Genomic DNA, 11,854 nt, shown 5'->3' on the forward strand with positions numbered 1-11,854 from the left:
CGTGCCGGCGGCTGTTGCTTGGGGAGTATTAGAGAAACCAGCCTCAGCTGTACATAAGTCGAGGGATCAACGATTGGTGCTGGCTATTTGCCGGGACTCTGATTTTTGGCTGCTGATCACTGATTTTAAGTTTTCCTTCCTTTTCTCCTGCTGCTTTTCCTGATCCGAGGCTCCTAAACATCGTTTGCCGTTTTGCTTTTGTGGGTCTTGCCTTTTAAAAGTTAATTTGAGCCGGCAGAAGAGCTTAGCTTTTGAACTGAACAACAAATAACTTAATATTGAATTTCGATTTAATCATAGATTATTCAATACAGATTTCCTGAGAATGCAAGTGTTTTTAGTTTTAGCGCTGCTGGCGGGCCTGGCGCTCTCAGGAGAGGCCACTAACCCGCCGCGCTGGGATGCCAACTACATTGTGAAGGGCACGCTGTACATACCCTATGCCGAGATTGCCGAGCCGTTCTACGCTTGGTACGATAAGAACACCAAACGATCCCGCATCGACTACTATGGGGGCATGGTGAAGACGTACCAGCTGGCCGGGGTGGGGGATTACGGCACACTGCTGACGCTGGCGCCCATCACCACGCAGCAGGAGATGAACAAGCTGACCTGCCTGCAGGTCAACGGCACGTCCGAGCAGAAAGTGGAGACTCAGAGCATCCTGCCGGACGCCAAGCCATTCAAGCTGATCGGTACCGAGACCTTCCTACTGCACCGATCTATCCCCCCCAGAGCTCACATACGTGAGGTGGCTCACCCTTGCTTTCCCTTCCTTGGGTCCGGCGGCCGGTCCTCGTCACGTCGGTGGCTTCCTTTGCACACCGCGGTCACAGCTGGTTTTTATTCACCGCGTCCGGCTTATTGCGTACACGGCGCGGTCACGGCTAGTTTTTAAATCTATTTTGGCTTTCGCCGCACAACCGGCTCAGCCCTCCGAGATCAATCCCGAGCCTGGCTCGCGCTGGACCGTGCCAGGCCTCTGAAATAATGAAATTAGATAACCAGCCGTCGGGGCGGTCCCTCCAGGGGATGGTGTCGTGGTTAGTGCTGTGGAGGCTTATGCCTTCAGTGATATTTAGAGCTGCCGCTGCGGTTTCTGCCGTAACAATTACCATTTTTGTATATCTTTTGTTTTATAAATTAATCTTTAGCTACGCTGAGGAGCGTACCGTATCGGATCAAATCAATCAAAAGTTGATGGGTCTAAGGGGCTAGCTAACGAGGCAGTCAATGGCAATGGCAATGGAAATCCAAATGGAAATTTATGCAAACCATGCGGCAAAACTAAAAAAAAAAACTAAACTAAAAACGCAGAATCATAGACGAGGGGGAACGTTGTGAGTTGCTGCGGACACCGCAACTCTACAGTTATACCCGATACTAAGTCAGTATGGCTCTCCTCCGGCAGACGCCTCTACAGAAAATCAGTCTGAGCGTGACGTCGGGCGCTGCGTAGCCACTGAAAATTGATTTCTTGCTTTTGGCTACAAAAATGATCTGATCTGATCCAGATTCAGCAATCTGATAGATATGGTCATTATCTATGATTCTGCGTTTTTAGTTTTCTCGAATGTGCAATATTGTGGATGCAACAGATTTTCGTCTTTTGTGGGGCGAAATTCTGAGATATACGTTTTATAGTGAGATCTAACAGAAGTGCGGATACCAAATGTTGTTACTTTAGCCTTAATAGTCTCTGAGATTTGTGGATGCCCCAGATTTTCGTCCTTTGCGGGGCGGAAGGGTGTGGCGAAATTTGGACACGAAACGGTCAAGGTCCGATATCACAGGAGTGTGGATACCAAATTTGGTTGCTCTGGCTCTTATAGGTTCTGAGATCCTTGAACTCATATTTTGCGATTGACAAAACCGACCATGAAACCTGTGTGTTAGAGAGAGACAGAGCGAGAAAGAATGAAATTGTTTTCTTGATTCTGGCTATAATAATTATACGATCTGGTTCAGAAATTACACTCTAGAACATATAGTTATCCTCTACAATTCTGCGTTTTTGGCTTTATCGTATCTTTGAAAATGTGGATGCCACAGATTTTCGTCCTTTGTGGGGGCGGAAGTGGGCGGGGCGAAGTTTTGAAATATTTTTGTAGCAGTGACATATCACAGAAGTCTGGATACAAAACATCGTTGCTCTAGCTCTTATAGTCTTTGAGCACTAGGCGCTGAAGGGGACGGACAGACGGACGGACGGACAGACGGACAGACAGACCGGGCTCAATCGACTCGGCTATTGATGCTGATCAAGAATATATATACTTTATTGGGTCGGAAACGATTCCTTCTGGACGTTACACACATCCACTTTTACCACAAATCTAATATACCCCAATACTCATTTTGAGTATCGGGTATAATAAACGAAATAATCGTGCCTGACCGTCAGTCGATCCCCTCAGATAGTGTGCAACAGCAGTAAACGGAGTCCAGTTCCATGTTTACCCAATCGGGTTCGGGAGTAATCCAAGCCTCGCTTCATTTGCATGGACTTTTGGCGTCGAGTGCTTCCGTCCTCACATACCACATGTGTAAACATGTACCGAGAGCTGAATTTGCATTTCTTATTACCAATTACATTTAAATAATCCATCGATTAGGCGATATGTGGAGAGTCGAGCGACCAGGTCTCAGTTTCCCTCCCTCTCCATATACGACTACTACCTAAATCGTTGGCTGGATTCATTCGTTTGCCGATCTGGCTCCGCCCACAAAGCTTTTGTTTATTCGTTTTCTACTTTTAGCGGGACACAAGGGCGTAGTCCCAAAAGGGGTGCTAAGTCAAAGTGATCTATAATTAATTTTTTTTTGAAAATCTTGCCATTTTCAGGGCTTTTGGAAGTTCCGGGGAGAATCGTGGAAGTCCCAGTACTGCCGCCTCGTCTGGGCTTAATTAAATTATTCGAAATTATCGAAACGTGCGGGGCACTGACTGACATCCCCCCAATTCTCCCACTCCACACCCACCCCCCTCAAATCTTTTGTTGTGTGTTGTACGAGTACATGATGTAGGCCAGCCAATTGTTTATGAAGTGCACAGCGAGTACGAGTAGTACATATGTATATACCCAATATAGAGCATGTATATGCGATGCATGTGTGTGTATCCACTTTAGTTAAGGTAAGCATGTGTCCATGTGTTTGTGAGCTGTCCGTATTTCGGTGCCAGCTAAACATTTCTTGTATACAACTATATTTTGTTGCTTTTTATCTGCGGATGCCACTCGGAGGCGGTTCAGCATGAAGTCATGCTTGGTCTCAGCTCCAGCCCCATCTCCTCACGCATTCATCTTAATTACGAAGTTTTTATGATGACAATTTCGTTTCACTACAAGTCAAGTATATATTTCACTGTAAAAAAACTTCATTTGTAGATCAAGATTGTAGTTTTTTTCTGCCACACCCGAGTACTTTTTTCTTCATACTAGAATTTTTGGTTATTGGGGTATATTAGATTTGTGGTAAAAGTGGATGTGTGTAACGTCCAGAAGGAATCGTTTCCGACCCCATAAAGTATATATATTCTTGATCAGCATCAATAGCCGAGTCGATTGAGCCATAACTGTCTGTCCGTCTGTCCGTCCGTCCGTCTGTCCGTCCCCTTCAGCGCCTAGTGCTCAAAGACTATAAGAGCTAGAGCAACGATGTTTTGGATCCAGAACTCTGTGATATGTCACTGCTACAAAAAGATTTCAAAACTTCGCCCCGCCCACTTCCGCCCCCGCAAAGGACGAAAATCTGTGGCATCCACATTTTTAAAGATACAATAAAACTAAAAACGCAGAATCGTAGAGGATAACTATATGTTTTAGAGTGTAAAATCTCAACTAGATCGTATAATTATTAAAGCCAGAATCAAGAAAACAATTTCATTCTTTCTCGCTCTGTCTCTCTCTAACACACAGGTTTCATGGTCGGCTTTGCCAATTGCAAAATATGAGTTCAAGGATCTCAGAACCTATAAGAGCCAGAGCAACCAAATTTGGTATCCACTTTCCTGTGATATCGGACCTTGACCGTTTTGTGTCCAAATTTCGCCACACCCCCTTCCGCCCCCGCAAAGGACGAAAATCTGGGGCATCCACAAATCTCAGAGACTATTAAAGCTAGAGTAACCAAATTTGGTATCCGCACTTCTGTTAGATTTCACTATAAAACGTATATCTCAGAATTTCGCCCCACCGCCTTTCGCCACCACAAAGAACGAAAATCTGTTGCATTTACAATATTGCAGATTCGAGAAAACTAAAAACGTAGAATCATAGATAATGACCATATCTATCAGACTGCTGAATCTGGATCAGATCGGATCATTTTTATACCCAAAAGGAACAAATCAATTTGCATTGGCTACGCAGCGCCCGACGTCACGCTCAGACTGATTTTCTGTCTCTCTCGCACGCACTCTTTGTCGTGTCGTTTATTATTAGCGGCGTCTGCCGCAGGAAAGCCATACTGACTAAGTATCGGGTATAACTGTAGAGTTGCGGTGTCCGCAGCAACTCACAACGTTCCCCCTCGTTTTTCTTTTAAAACTAGTAATAATGTCGTTGGACTCCCTTTCCTTTGTGACACACTTTATTCTCAAATTCCAGAGTGATACGAGTACTTTTTTTTACCAGTGTTATAGTATATACATATGTGAGCTCCAAGAGAAGGGGGAATAAAATTACACTTCAGATTCCGTATACTCTGTGATTTCGACTGGTTTCCGTAGATGAAGCAAATGTTTAAGAGTTTAAGGGCAATTTGTGTTTTCCGAAGCTTTTCGCAATAAGTATAGATTGCCTTGACTACATCAATATTTCTGAAAGTAGTGCTCTTAATTGCTAGGGTCAGATGCGACTGAGAGAGGAGTTGCTCACTTTTGAAATCGTTTGCTGTTAAGTTTTCTGTTAATTATTGTGATATTACGCCATTCTGTCAACCGATGTCTTAGTAAGACTTTGGGTCGAGCTTCAGCTTGGACAAACAATGAAGTTGTTTGTCAATTGCTTGGGCAAATACGCGTACTCAGGTGGAAAAACAAATACCAGAATGGGGAAGAGGTTAAGATGGGAGACAAGAAAATATCAAATAAAGGGTCAATTAAGGAAGGTGATTGTGCGATTCTGTTTATCTTATCAACGACAAATTTTGACCCCAGGGGCGTCATTTACAATCCTCAATTTGCTTGCATACTAAAGCAACATTAGCCGAAGAGCTACCTACAAAAGAGAAGACGATGTTTCCTGATTCCCAATTCGTAGGCTATTGATAAACAATCAGTGGGGGAATATTCAAATTAGCCAGGTCTCATGTGTGATTTCTCACACATTTCAAGCATCAAAGCAGAAAGCAGACAGAACGGAACAGAACAGAACAGAACACAACAGAGCGGAGAAGACGTTGAGCTGACGGCTGGAGGGATCAGATCCCACAGAAGAAGCCGCCTTGAAATTTACGAAAAGAGCCGCCTATAAATCGCAAGATTTCAGCACTGCCCAGGGCTTTATCTAAAGCTCCATTCGGAACAGTATTCAAAGCATAAAGCGTAACCAATTGATTGCTAATTGATATTGATGTGTCGATTATTTTATGATTATTCTTTATGATCGTTAAATTTTGATATACCAAAAGGCGAGCGAGATCAAACACCAAACTTGATTCAAATTTGTAGATCACTTTGAACAATCAAGCCACTCCCTGAGTACTTCTCAGGCCTTGTCTTACCTTGTCTTCCGTTGGATTGTTATAATTTAATAACTACACGGGAGGGCAAATTAAGTCTGTAGTTCGGGTACCACAAAAACCACTTAAAGACGCTTTCTTTAATTGCCCCCAAATCGAAGATTTGGTTTTTATTTTTCGATTAACCTGTGGGGTAGCTTTCGGCTGCGGATGTGGCTGTGACTGTGGCTCTGACTGTGGCTCTGCCTCCAGCTGCTGGCCAGCTCCATGGACAGACAGTAATTTGTGTGAAAATCATCGTAGCATGAAGCGTTGTCAAATACCGTTTGTTGCGGGGGTCGGTCCACTCTCATGCTTTTGTTTCGGCCATTTTAAGGTCTGTACAGAAACCGTCTGTTGGGTCAGACCTCCCTCCACTGAGCAGAGCTCTAACAATGCGGGTTCTGGCATCATTTTCATAGAAACGGCATTAGAAGTTACTCATACGCAGCGTGGGTTGGATAAGATTAACGAAAGCCCACATAGACATAGCTCATCCTCCCCATTCTCACTTGACTCTTTGCAGACAGCAGAATGAGCTCTAACAACTGCGGTTTCATCGATCCGCAGGGCCAGTTGATTGCAGCCCTCCATAATCGGGACATACGGGAATTCCACACTGCTCTGGACAGCGGTGCCCAGGCCAATCGCCAGGACGATCGAATGCCTCTCAGGTGGGCTCCTGCATTCAGCTGCTGCTCGAGTACGGAGCCTCTCCGAATTTGGTGGATGAGGGCGAGTTCACGCCCCTCCACCATGTGCTGAAGAATAGAAAGATTGAGGCAGGCACTAAGCTGGAGCTGATCCGACTTTTCCTGAAACAACCACAGTTGGACATTGACAGCTATCGGAACGGGCAGGTACGCCAGATGCTGAGGGATCAGTATCCGGAACTGCCGTTGCCGGAGCTGCGCGAGGCCGGAGCAGAGATCGACTGCGAGCGACTCCTCCGCACGCTGCGGGACGGAGACGAGAACCAGTTCGAGCAACAGTTCGCGGAGTACCACCAGAACGTCAGCGGAAACGCAGACAACCAATGCAATGCCAACCAGGAGGAGTATCAGTCCCTGCTGGCGGAGAGTATCAAGCGGGGCAAGCAGCGAGCCTTTGAGGCCATCCTCGAGACGGGCATCAACATTAATCCTTCAAAATTGAGCGACATCAGTTGGCCGTAATCTGCGGCAACCACAGGGCGCTAGAGAAGCTGTTGAAGCATCCGCAGCTGAGGCTGACATCGCATTCCAAGCTGCTGAACGCGGTTATCAGTCGCCTGGGTGAGCAGCCGCTGGACGACTTCTGTGACCACCAGCGCTGCTTCCAGCTGCTGCTCGAGAGCGATCGTGTGGACATCAATGAGGCGGACAAGGCTGGCCTGGTGCCACTCTCCTATGCGGTCAAGTATCGCAATACAAAGGTGGCACAGGAGCTTCTACGGCAGGGAGCGTACATCGGGGCGAGAAGCGCGTTCGGAGATCTTCCCATACAGGAGATGGACCCGAAAGTGCTGGATGAGCACTTCGATTCCTGCAACACCACCAACGGGGAGAAGCCCGGTGACCAGAGTTTCGAGATCATCATCAACTACAAGAATCTGATGAGACGCCAGCGAGAGCCCGGGCAGTCGGACAAGCGGAGCATTGGCCATCCTCACCAATTGGAGGACGAGATGACTCCAATCGCATACATCGCCGATTCCAAGGAGCTGCGTTACCTGCTGCAGCACCCGCTAATCCCGAGTTTCCTGTTCCTTAATTGGCACCGCCTCTCGGTGATCTTCTATCTGAACTTTCTACTTTACTCTCTCTTCACTGCCTCCATTATCACGCATACGCTCCTTAAGTTCCACGAAAGCGACCACACGGGCCTGACTGCCCTCTTCGGCCTGTTCTCTTGGATAGGGATTGTGTATCTCATGATCCGAGAGGTCATACAGCTTGCCATGTCGCCGCTGCTGTACTTCAGGTCCATCACAAACCTGATGGAGGTGGCTCTCATTATCTTGTCGATCCTAACCTGCATGGAAGCCAGCTACGACAAGGAGACGCAGCGCATACTGGCCGTCTTCACCATTCTGCTGGTGTCCGTGGAGTTCTGCCTGCTGGTTGGCTCCCTGCCAGTACTCTCAATTTCGACGCACATGCTCATGCTGCGCGCCGTCTCCAGCAGCTTCATCAAGAGCTTTGCTCTCTACTCGATCTTTGTGCTTACGTTTAGTCTGTGCTTCTACATACTGTTTGGCAAGCCCCAGGTGGATTCCTCCTCTCCGAAGGACAGCACGCCAGAGCCAGCAAAGGAGGGAGAAGATGATGGTCACTTCAACACATTCTCCGTGCCCATCGAGGCGCTCATCAAGACGATTGTGATGCTCACGGGAGAATTTGATGCCGGTGACATAAAGTTTGACAGCGTCTACACTTACCTGATCTTCCTTCTCTTTGTGTTCTTCATGACCATTGTGCTGTTCAATCTCCTGAATGGTCTGGCTGTCAGCGATACTCAGGTGGGGTTATATTTCCTTTTCTTCCTCGGCTTTATCCCACTGTTTTCTCCCCTCTCTTTTCCCACAGGCCATCAAGGCCCAGGCGGAACTGAACGGCGCCATTGTCCGCACCAATCTGATGACCCGCTACGAGCAAGTTCTCACTGGCAGAGATGGACACGCTCAGACCTCATCGTCCCAGTTGAACAAAGGCAGTCGGTTCGCTCGAGGAAGACCATGAGCTAGTCACCGGTTCAATCGTAATTTTCTTCATGCTTTTCTTGAGTTTCACGCCCTCGTGGCTTTTCCCACACTTGGGACCCCACTGGGCAGAAAAGCGAAAGGAGAGAAAATCTTCACTGATGAATCGCCTGATCTGATCGGATGGGCTGTTATATACTCACAACACATACTCATTGGCCGCATTTGCGAATCGCTGGGCTGTGAACAAGCTTGAATTGAAAGAGTGTCGGCACTTCGGTGTGCCAAAGATACATATCTTTACCCCTTGAATCAGCTCGTGTTGATTTTTGTGCCGTGCATTGCACTTTTGAGCTCAGGTCATTATTATCATTATCATCATCATTATGATAATGACTGTGAGCGAACGAATGCTGATGAAGCCTCATTGTCAATGTCGAAAGTTATGGGATTGGTTAAGGAAACCCAAGGTGGGATATGAGAAGTATTGCGTTCTGCTATGGCATAGGATCCCAGCTTTAATATTAGGAAAATTCCCCCTTCCAAGCAACGATGCGACAATCAACGGACATTGATTAACAACTGTATGTAAGTTAACACAATCGATCGAAAAAATATATAAAAACAAGATCAGCCGTTATACAGGGGATGTTGCCCAGCGACATCAGAGTTTTGGGTACGCAACAATGTTGCAGAACGAGCAGTGAGCGTCGGGAGTGCTGGGAACTTACTTGTAAGCAGTAGAGGAGTTCGGGGGGAGAAATCAACCGCGTCGGCCGTCGCCACGCCTATCTCAAACCGAATAAAATAAAATAAAAATTGAAAGAAATAAAATTAAAATTGGCGCCCAACTAATTCGAACCCACGGCAAAACCTGAACCAGCGGCAAAAATTAAAAACCAATACACGCAATTGAACATAAAAAAAAAAAACAGATCCAGCAGCATCTGGAAGACAAAGAAGACACCATACTGCCATACACCATAAATTGTACACCATACACCATAAACCGTACACCATACACCACCATACACCTACTAACAAGAAGACATCAAGAAGCAGCTATACTAACATAGTATAAATCCAGCAGCATCTGGAAGACAAAGAAGACACCATACTACCATACACCATAAATTGTACACTATACACCATAAACCGTACACCATACACCCCCATACACCTACCAACAAGAAGACATCAAGAAGCAGCTATACTAACATAGTTTATGACAAAGAACATGTGAGGGGAGTTTTCAATAAAAAAAAAAAAAAAAAAAAAACCCCACATAAAACACAATTTAGTCTTGCAAGTTGATTGATAGTGAAATAAATAAAAACAGGTGCATTTTTTGTTTAGGTTATGAGTGATAAGGAAGTACAAGATTTGGTAAAAGAATTTCAGAAACTAAAAGGAACAAATTATCAGGAAGACGTAGTAGAGAACATAAATTTAGAAATGAATATATCAAACGAGCAGCTCAGACTCATGATAGAGGCCGCGGTTTCAAGCGCACTAGCCGTACAGGAACAGAGCTTCACTTCAAAACTACAGGGTATTCGGGAGAGCTTAAATAGTGTACAAATTAACGCTCCTCAAGTGGTGGCGTTCAAGGATGCAGAGATAACAACAGACGTTGTGTGTAATGAGACTCTTGATATTATGAAATCCCTGCCCGACTTTGAGGGAAAGAATGAAACCTATGTCTCAAGGAGGAAGGCTGCGCATACCGAATACAAAGTTTATGAGAAATTTGACGGTAGCTCAAAACATTATCAAGCTTTAGGAATACTGAGAAACAAAGTTAAGAACTCAGCTGATATGGTACTCTCTTCTTTCGACACTCCCCTTAATTTTAAAGCCATTATAGATCGACTAGACTTTACGTACGCAGACAAACGACCAATATACTTAATTGAACAAGAGATGTCAACGCTCCGGCAGGGAAATTTGACATTATTACAGTACTATGACGAAGTAGAAAAGAAACTGACCCTCCTTATAAACAAAACAATTATGACTAACGAAACCACTGTAGCTTCTTCATTGAATGAGAAATACAGAGCGGACGCTCTACGAGTGTTCATCTCAGGAACCAAGAAGACTTTAAGTGATGTTCTATTCTCGGCAAGACCAAAAGATCTACCCTCTGCTTTGGCATTGGCTCAAGAAGTTGAGGCTAATCATGATCGATATATGTTCGCTTCAAACTACGCCCGTAGCATAGAAGAAAAATCTCAGAGAACTGAACAAAGACAGCATGGCAGAGAGAATTTAATGACGGACACAAGGCAAAGACAACTAGGGAAACTCCCACAGTATAGGAAACAAGAATTTTTACCAAAATCAGAACAGGTCCAACCAATGGACGTGGACACATCCTCACGTTTTAGGCAGACTACTCAGTATAAACAAAATAGCGCGCCTCAGAGACAAAACCAGTGGCAAAGTCAGCAACAAAACAACCAATCGGACTACAACAACCAGGGACAAACAAACAAGCGACCGAACAATAGTAGCGCACGTTTTACGGGACCGAAACAACAAAGAATTAACCACGTAGAAGCAGAAGATACCCTACTCGATCAGGAAGAACAGGATTACCAAACTATAGCAAACGCCGAAGTTGATGGCATAGAAAACGACCTTTCAGATTATGACCAGATTAATTTTTTAGACATAACTCCTTGCTTCCGTTCATAGAAAGGACAGTAGCAGGGAGAACAATCAAATTACTCATAGATACAGGAGCTTCCAAAAACTACATAAAACCATTAAAAGAACTAAAACATATTACCCTAGTAAATAAACCCTTCCGAGTGAAGTCAATCCATGGCTATAGTGGCATAGACAAAAAATGTATAATGCACCTTTTCAATACCAACTCAACATTTTTTTTACTACCAAACCTCACGAAATTTGACGGTATTAAATTGACCTATTAAATTTGACCTATTAAAACAGAGTGACGTTCTACTGGACTTAAAGAATAAGAAATTAATAACAAACTTCGGTTCCGAAACAATCAAATTTTTAAAATGTGCAAACATAAATTTCACAAATGTCGAGGAAATACAGGTCCCTGAGACTATATCCCAAAAGTTTCAGCTGATGTTAGGAAACCGAACAGGGGTTTTCGCAGACCCAAATGAAGCACTCCCATATAATACAAATATCATTGGCACTATCCGAACAGAAAATGAAGATCCCATATATTCAAAATTGTACCCATATCCAATGGGCGTTTCAGAATTCGTAAATGCAGAAACTCAAGACTTGTTGAAAGGTGGTATAATACGACCGTCTCGGTCACCATACAACAACCCCGTTTGGGTTGTAGACAAAAAAGCTACCGATGAACAGGGAAATAAAAAAAAACGTTTGGTCATAGATTTCAGGAAACTAAATTTAAAAACAACAGATGACAAATATCCCATTCCCAATATAGTTTCT

General features: G+C 44.7%; 1 pseudogene; it reads left to right on the forward strand.

Moving 5' to 3' along the window:
* Positions 1 to 325: 325 nt before the first annotated feature.
* On the forward strand, positions 326 to 8,366 carry LOC117194640 (annotated as a pseudogene).
* Positions 8,367 to 11,854: the final 3,488 nt, after the last annotated feature.

The sequence above is a fragment of the Drosophila miranda genome, assembly GCF_003369915.1.
Source record: "Drosophila miranda strain MSH22 chromosome Y unlocalized genomic scaffold, D.miranda_PacBio2.1 Contig_Y3_pilon, whole genome shotgun sequence".
NCBI lineage: Eukaryota > Metazoa > Arthropoda > Insecta > Diptera > Drosophilidae > Drosophila > Drosophila miranda.